Source organism: Rutidosis leptorrhynchoides, chromosome 5 (genome assembly GCF_046630445.1).
Source record: "Rutidosis leptorrhynchoides isolate AG116_Rl617_1_P2 chromosome 5, CSIRO_AGI_Rlap_v1, whole genome shotgun sequence".
NCBI lineage: Eukaryota > Viridiplantae > Streptophyta > Magnoliopsida > Asterales > Asteraceae > Rutidosis > Rutidosis leptorrhynchoides.
This window is the reverse complement of record NC_092337.1, coordinates 230,556,257-230,564,588: the sequence shown is the minus strand read 5'-3', so window position 1 is coordinate 230,564,588 and position 8,332 is coordinate 230,556,257.

Here is an 8,332-nt window from a genome sequence, read left to right as displayed (position 1 = left end):
ACTGTAAAATAGACAAGAGTTAGATTCATAAAAAAAATACTTATTAATACAAGCAATTTTTACATATATCATAAAGCATAAGCACACTATATTACTTATATTACACCACACGAATACAACTATCTTATTCCGACTCGCTTGTTTCTTCTTCTTCGGTTTTGGTTCGTTTTTCCAAGTTTCTAGGGATATATGATGTTCCCCTAATACGAGCCGTCGTTATCTACATTGGTTTAGAAAAACCTGGTGGTTTAGAGGTTCCCGGGTCATTGTTACAACTTAAGGACTTCGGGGGTTGACGATACATATAAAGTTCATCGAGGTTGGAATTAGATTTCTCTATTTTTATGCCCTTTCCCTTATTATTTTCTTTTGCCTTTTTAAATTCAGTTGGGGTAATTTCTATAACATCATTGGAATTCTCGTCAGAATCCGATTCATCGGAGAATTGGTAATCCTCCCAATATTTTGCTTCCTTAGCGGAAACACCATTGACCATAATTAACCTTGGTCGGTTGGTTGAGGATTTTATTTTACTTAACCATTTTATTATTTCCCCCACCGGTTCTATTTCTTCATCCGGTTCTGATTCTTCTTCCGGTTCCGATTCTTCTTCTGGTTCCGACTCTTCTTCCGGTTCCTCTTCGGGAACTTGTGAATCAGTCCACGAATCATTCCAATTTACATTTGACTCTTCATTATTATTAGGTGAGTCAATGGGACTTGTTCTAGAGGTAGACATCTATCACATAATATCAAACGCGTTAAGAGATTAATATATCACATAATATTCACATGTTAAAAATATATAGTTTCCAACAAAATTTGTTAAGCAATCATTTTTCAAGTAAACACGGTCGAAGTCCAGACTCACTAATGCATCCTAACAAACTCGATAAGACACACTAATGCAAAATTCTGGTTCTCTAAGACCAACGCTTGGATACCAACTGAAAATGTCCCGTTCTTATTGATTAAAAACGTTCCATATTAATTGATTTCGTTGCGAGGTTTTGACCTCTATATGAGACGTTTTTCAAAGACTGCATTCATTTTTAAAACAAACCATAACCTTTATTTCATAGATAAAGGTTTTAAAAAGCTTTACGTAGATTATCAAATAATGATAATCTAAAATATCTTGTTTACACACGACCATTACATAATGGTTTACAATACAAATATGTTACAACAAAATAAGTTTCTTGAATGCAGTTTTTACACAATATCATACAAGCATGGACTTCAAATCTCGTCCTTATTTAAGTATGCGACAGCGGAAGCTCTTAATAATCACCTGAGAATAAACATGCTTAAAACGTCAACAAAAATGTTGGTGAGTTATAGGTTTAACCTATATATATCAAATCATAATAATAGACCACAAGATTTCATATTTCAATACACATCCCATACATAGAGATAAAAATCATTCATATGGTGAACACCTGGTAACCGACATTAACAAGATGCATATATAAGAATATCCCCATCATTCCGGGACACCCTTCGGATATGATATAAATTTCGAAGTACTAAAGCATCCGGTACTTTGGATGGGGTTTGTTAGGCCCAATAGATATATCTTTAGGATTCACGTCAATTAGGGTGTCTGTTCCCTAATTCTTAGATTACCAGACTTAATAAAAAGGGGCATATTCGATTTCGATAATTCAACCATAGAATGTAATTTCACGTACTTGTGTCTATTTTGTAAATCATTTATAAAACCTGCATGTATTCTCATCCCAAAAATATTAGATTTTAAAAGTGGGACTATAACTCACTTTCACAGATTTTTTACTTCGTCGAGAAGTAAGACTTGGCCACTGGTTGATTCACGAACCTATAACAATATATACATATATATCAAAGTATGTTCAAAATATATTTACAACACTTTTAATATATTTTGATGTTTTAAGTTTATTAAGTCAGCTGTCCTCGTTAGTAACCTACAACTAGTTGTCCACAGTTAGATGTACAGAAATAAATCGATAAATATTATCTTGAATCAATCCACGACCCAGTGTATACGTATCTCAGTATTGATCACAACTCATACTATATATATTTTGGAATCAACCTCAACCATGTATAGCTAACTCCAACATTCACATATAGAGTGTCTATGGTTGTTCCGAAATATATATAGATGTGTCGACATGATAGGTCGAAACATTGTATACGTGTCTATGGTATCTCAAGATTACATAATATACAATACAAGTTGATTAAGTTATGGTTGGAATAGATTTGTTACCAATTTTCACGTAGCTAAAATGAGAAAAATTATCCAATCTTGTTTTACCCATAACTTCTTCATTTTAAATCCGTTTTGAGTGAATCAAATTGCTATGGTTTCATATTGAACTCTATTTTATGAATCTAAACAGAAAAAGTATAGGTTTATTGTCGGAAAAATAAGTTACAAGTCGTTTTTGTAAAGGTAGTCATTTCAGTCGAAAGAACGACGTCTAGATGACCATTTTAGAAAACATACTTCCACTTTGAGTTTAACCATAATTTTTGGATATAGTTTCATGTTCATAATAAAAATCATTTTCTCAGAATAACAACTTTTAAATCAAAGTTTATCATAGTTTTTAATTAACTAACCCAAAACAGCCCGCGGTGTTACTACGACGGCGAAAATCCGGTTTTACGGTGTTTTTTTTGTGTTTCCAAGTTTTAAATCATTAAGTTAGCATATCATATAGATATAGAACATGTGTTTAGTTCATTTTAAAAGTCAAGTTCGAAGGATTAACTTTTGTTTGCGAACAAGTTTAGAATTAACTAAACTATGTTCTAGTGATTACAAGTTTAAACCTTCGAATAAGATAGCTTTATATGTATGAATTGAATGATGTTATGAACATCATTACTACCTCAAGTTTAGTAGGTAAACCTAATGGAAGTGACAAGAAATGATCTAGCTTCAAAGGATCTTGGATGGCTTGAAAGTTCTTGAAGTAGGATCATGACACAAAAACAAGTTCAAGTAAGATTTTTACTCGAATTAAGATAGTTTATAGTTATAGAAATTGAATCAAAGTTTGAATATGAATATTACCTTGAATAAGAAAGATAACCTACTGTATATAACAAAGGTTTCTTGATCTTAGATGATTACTTGGAATGGATTAGAAAGCTTGGAAGTAAATTAGTAAACTTGAAGGGATTTTTGAAGTGTTCTTGAAGTGTTCTTCCTATGATGATTATAGCTTGATTCTTGAAGTGATTTTTGATGAAGATGATGATTAACTACTGGAAAAATACGTTCATAATAGTGTGTGTGTGTTGAGAGAGAATTAGAAAGAGAATTTGAAGTGAAATAGAGTGAATGATGAGTGGTAATTGGTGAGTGGTGAGTGGGGTTAAAAGAAGTTCTAGTTAGTTGACTAGCTCATGGTAGAAGTTAAAATTGATTAGTCATACATGACATAATCAAGAGTGGAATCCCATGCTAGTTCCTATTGGTATATACCCATAGTAAGTACGTTTTGAAGCTGTGTATAATACGGGTAAGAATACGACTAGAATTCTTGATGAAAGAAAAGAATGGGAAAGTAACTGTAACCATTTTCGTTAAGTATGAGTGTTTTGATATATGTCTTGAAGTATTCCAAAAGTATTTTAATACATCTAAATACACTACATGTATATACATTTTAACTGAGTCGTTAAGTCATCGTTAGTCGTTACATGTAAGTGTTGTTTTGAAACCTTTAAGTTAACGATCTCAATTAATGTTGTTAACCCATTGTTTATTATATCTAATGAGATGTTAAATTATTATATTATCATGATATTATGATATATTAATATATCTTAATATGATATATATACATTTAAATGTCGTTACAACGATAATCGTTACATATATGTCTTGTTTCGAAATCCTTAAGTTAGTAGTCTTGTTTATATGTATATAACTGATTGTTAATATACTTATGGAGATAATTACTTATCATTATCTCATGTTAACCATATGTATATCCATATATATATCGTCATGTCGTTTTTACAAGTTTTAACGTTCGTGAATCGCCGGTCAACTTGGGTGGTCAATTGTCTATATGAAACATATTTCAATTAATCAAGTCTTAACAAGTTTGATTGCTTAACATGTTGGAAACATTTAATCATGTAAATATCAATCTCAATTAATATATATAAACATGAAAAAGTTCGGGTCACTACACATACATGGAGCGTCTATTGACTTTATTTAAAACTGTGTCGCCTAGGTTTCATTTGTACTTATAACTTTGTAACGAAACTTTTGGTTGAACAATTATTGTAAACTTGGGAACAATCTTTATGTAAGAAATGAAGGCGAAATTTTTTTTGGTCAAACGTCATTTTAAAGACTTACGACCACGCAGTGGGACCTAAGTAGTCGGCGCCGTCAATGACGATTTGGTCAGGTCGCTACAAGTGGTATCAGAGCCAGGTTGTAGGGATTTAGAGTTCATTGGTGTCGACCCCGAGTCATAAGGTACATTAGTGAATCTAGACTACAACCGGCATATAGACTTGACGTAGGAATTACTTGACTACTTGTGCATTTATACTCGAACTCTCCTACTCATATCTATTCTTATTCTACCTTAATCTCACGTTGACTAATTTGATTGACACGCCACCTTGACTATATGAAGTAATGTCGAATGCACATATGAATTAGGGTAATATAATTTCCGGGATTATATTACGGTGACTCACATGGACGTTCCGACATTATGACATAAAGAATTTAAGGCGAGTCAAGGAAAAATTTTCTCTCTATCCTTATTCCATGCCACGGTTAGTATTGTTGAGAATACTAATCAATGATGATCTTGTGTCATGAAGGAACAATGGCTCACCAAGGCCAACACAATACTCCTCTCGAAACTCTAGAACAAGCTCTTCAATGAATGATAACCACCGCCGTGGGTGCGGCCGTGGCCGATCACTTTTCCAACAACAACAATCATGGAGCCGGTAATTCAAGCGAAAGTTGCTCCAACAAAAACTTCATGAAGTACAATCCTCCCAATTTTGATGGAATCGGGGGACCGGTTGCTCTCACCCGATGGTTTGGTCAAACGGAAGCCGTTTTTACCATAAGCGATTGTCAAGACCAAGATAAGGTCAAGTTTTCCACCCTCACTTTCATCGGCGTTGCTCTCTCATGGTGGAATATGTATGTACAATCGGTGGGTATCGATGAAGCCCACACACTCTCTTGGACCAAATTAAGAGAAAGAATGATCACCGAATACTTCCCACGTGACGAAACTCGAAGGCTCGAACAGGGGCTAAGAAATTTAAAAACGGTCGGGAATGACCTCGAAGCTTATAATCAACAGTTTGTCGAACTAGCCTTAAGTTGCCCGAACCTCATGACTCCTGAATCCCTAAGAGTTGAACTTTACATGGAAGGCCTCCCAAAGAGCATTCACCACGAGGTAGTATCATCCAAACTTGCTAACCTGCAAGAGGCTTTAACAATGGCCCGCCAGATTATGGAAATGGTGGGTGAAATTAAAGTGCCGGCACTTACGGCCGAGAAAAAATTGGGCGGCAACAAAAGAAAATGGGAAGCCTCTCAATCAAACAACTACAACCATAACAACTTCGTCAAGAAACCTTTCACCTCCGGCGGCAAGAAAGGGTATGCCGGAAACCTGCCCTCCTGTAACAAATGTCGCAAACATCATTTGGGTGAATGTGGCAAACCATTTTGCATCAGGTGTCAAAGAAGTGGCCATGTGGCCCATATTTGTAAAAGTACCGTTACCGTTGCTCAAAAGACGCCCAATGCTCCAAGGGCGGTTGTTTGTTTCGAATGTGGCCAACCGGGTCATTATAGGAATGCGTGCCCAAAGAAGAAAGCTAACCCCAACGCACGCCGTTAAACTTTCAACATCGACACCTAGGATGCTCGAGACGAAGATGGACTAGTCACGGGTACGTTTCTTCACAACAACCCGCATATTTCATACTTATTCGATTCGGTTATCGTTAGACGTTTTATAACCAAGGCTATGACTCGTACTCTTTGCACTCCACCTTTTTCCTTTAAATACTACTTAGGCAATTTAAGTGACCAACGGAAAAATATTGTGTACCTATAAATTTTATCGGAGGATATACGTTAAACTTATTGGGTGGATAATTTGAATTGTGACTTGACACCTATAGAACTAAGGAGCTCAAAACCTATTCGTTAAGGAGAAATGTTTCCCTACAATTATGTATAGATCATTGGAACTAAGTAACTTTTTGTTGAAAACCGATACCCTCTTCCTCGTATCCATGACCTCATGATTATTTACATGAATCTCGCGTATATTCCAAACCGACCTCTGTTCCGGTTATCATCAATTGAGGGATCAGGGAGAAGATTTCTCCTAACCCGCTTTTAGAACTCGCTACGATAGTTGTAAATTTCTTTTAGTACCGTTCGATTATCTAGGCCTCTGCCCGTATTCATAGGCCTCCTGAACCGCGTTTGTAAACTTATTTAGATGAATCCGTTATCGTATTTATAGATGATGTCTAAACCTATTCAAGTAAAGAAGAAAACGAACGACATCTCCGTCTTACGCTCAAACTCTTGAGAAAAGAGCAACTCTATGCCGAATTCTCTAAGTGAGAATTTTGGTTAAACGAAGTCCAATTATTAGACCATGTTGTTAGTGGTCAAAGTATTTCAATACATCTCGCAATCGGAACCACACGTAATCGGAAAACCCTCACGACTCAGACTTGTATTCGTAAAATCTTAGATCTCGCCGGTTATTCCTGAAGACTCATTTCCGACTTTTCTCGTGTTGCACGACCTTTAAACTCATTAACTCACCGAGGGAAAAATTTAAACCTCTCCGTGTCCGAACTTCGAACATGATCTTTCACACAAACCTTACTAGCTAAATTCGTTTAGCACACTGGAACTCAAATATGGAAATATTTCTACTTAAAAGCCCTAAAGGTATACTCTCTCGACTCGAAATCAAGGAAACTGAAATTCGTTAATTTGCTCGAAAAATTTGAATACTTAATCATGGACCCGATCAACTTTCTCGTCAACACGTGCCACATTACATAGCTCTGTTATTTCACCATTTTCCGCCTGATATTACTGGAACTTAAGATAACACCCAATCCAAGGATACTTCACTCTTCTTTGACTTATCATACAACTACGTGTACTATCTCGTTATCCCACCAAGCCTCAACATTAGACCACTAAGTGCGCGACATGGTTAACTCAAGGTGTGAACTCACCCTATTCTAAGTTCTCATTTCACTCCTGTCTTATCGCTCGCACTTCCGAGTAAGGAAACTTTTTATAAAACTTCTCAATGGAGAGAGAAACTCTTCACATTATATTAGTATTCGCCACGAGGGTGAATAGTCCTAACAACCATTTTTGGGAACTGATGGATCTTCCGCGGTGCGGACCTCTTGAGAAACAAAACCTGTTCAAACGTGTTTTAAAGAAAATTCTAGCTCGGCACGGCGTACCATCTCCATTAAAATTTCAGATCGGGATACTCGTCTCACTTCTAAATTCGGGATGCCTTACAGGGAACCTCGGGGACTCGTCCAAACATGAGTACCGTGTATCATCCACAACCAACGGACTAAACAAACTTACATTTCACATCTTGGAAAGACATGTTACAAATTTGTATTGTTGCCTTTAGTTGTCTCCTCTCGCACAGTAGTTACCACTCGTGTATTAACGCCGCACCTTTCGAAACCTTACATCACCACAAGTGTTGTCCTTCCATTTCGTTGGACCGAAGTAGGTGACAAGCAAATCATCAGATCCGAAAGCATTTAAGAAATAACCGTTGAGATAATTCAAGTCCGAGAAGGGCTCAAGACGACCCGTAATCACCAAAGGAGTTACACCAAGGTTAGATGAAAATCTCTCAAGTTCAAGGTCAGTAACCGCGTAACATTGAAAAACCGCACCTTGGGAAGGTGTAACCCGTTTCGAGAAATCGAGGAAAGTTATATCCGCAATATTGATCCTTTTGAAAATTTTGGGGCGTATTGGAACCGCCACCTACCGTTTAGATCTCCTGACTCAATTAAAGTTTCCGTTTACCTTACATTTCGTGTAACAAACTTAGAGACGTGTCCTGCATAACAGGAACATGTTATCCTCCTAGATAAACCTACTATTGATGGCAAACTCCCCTCCATGGGAAAACGGTTGAAATGGTGGATCGTAAATCAAGCCTTAATACAATGTGAAACACCGACTATCCAAATTCGTGGAAATACCCAAGGACATATCTTCACTTATTCATAGCATTGACAACGCAAG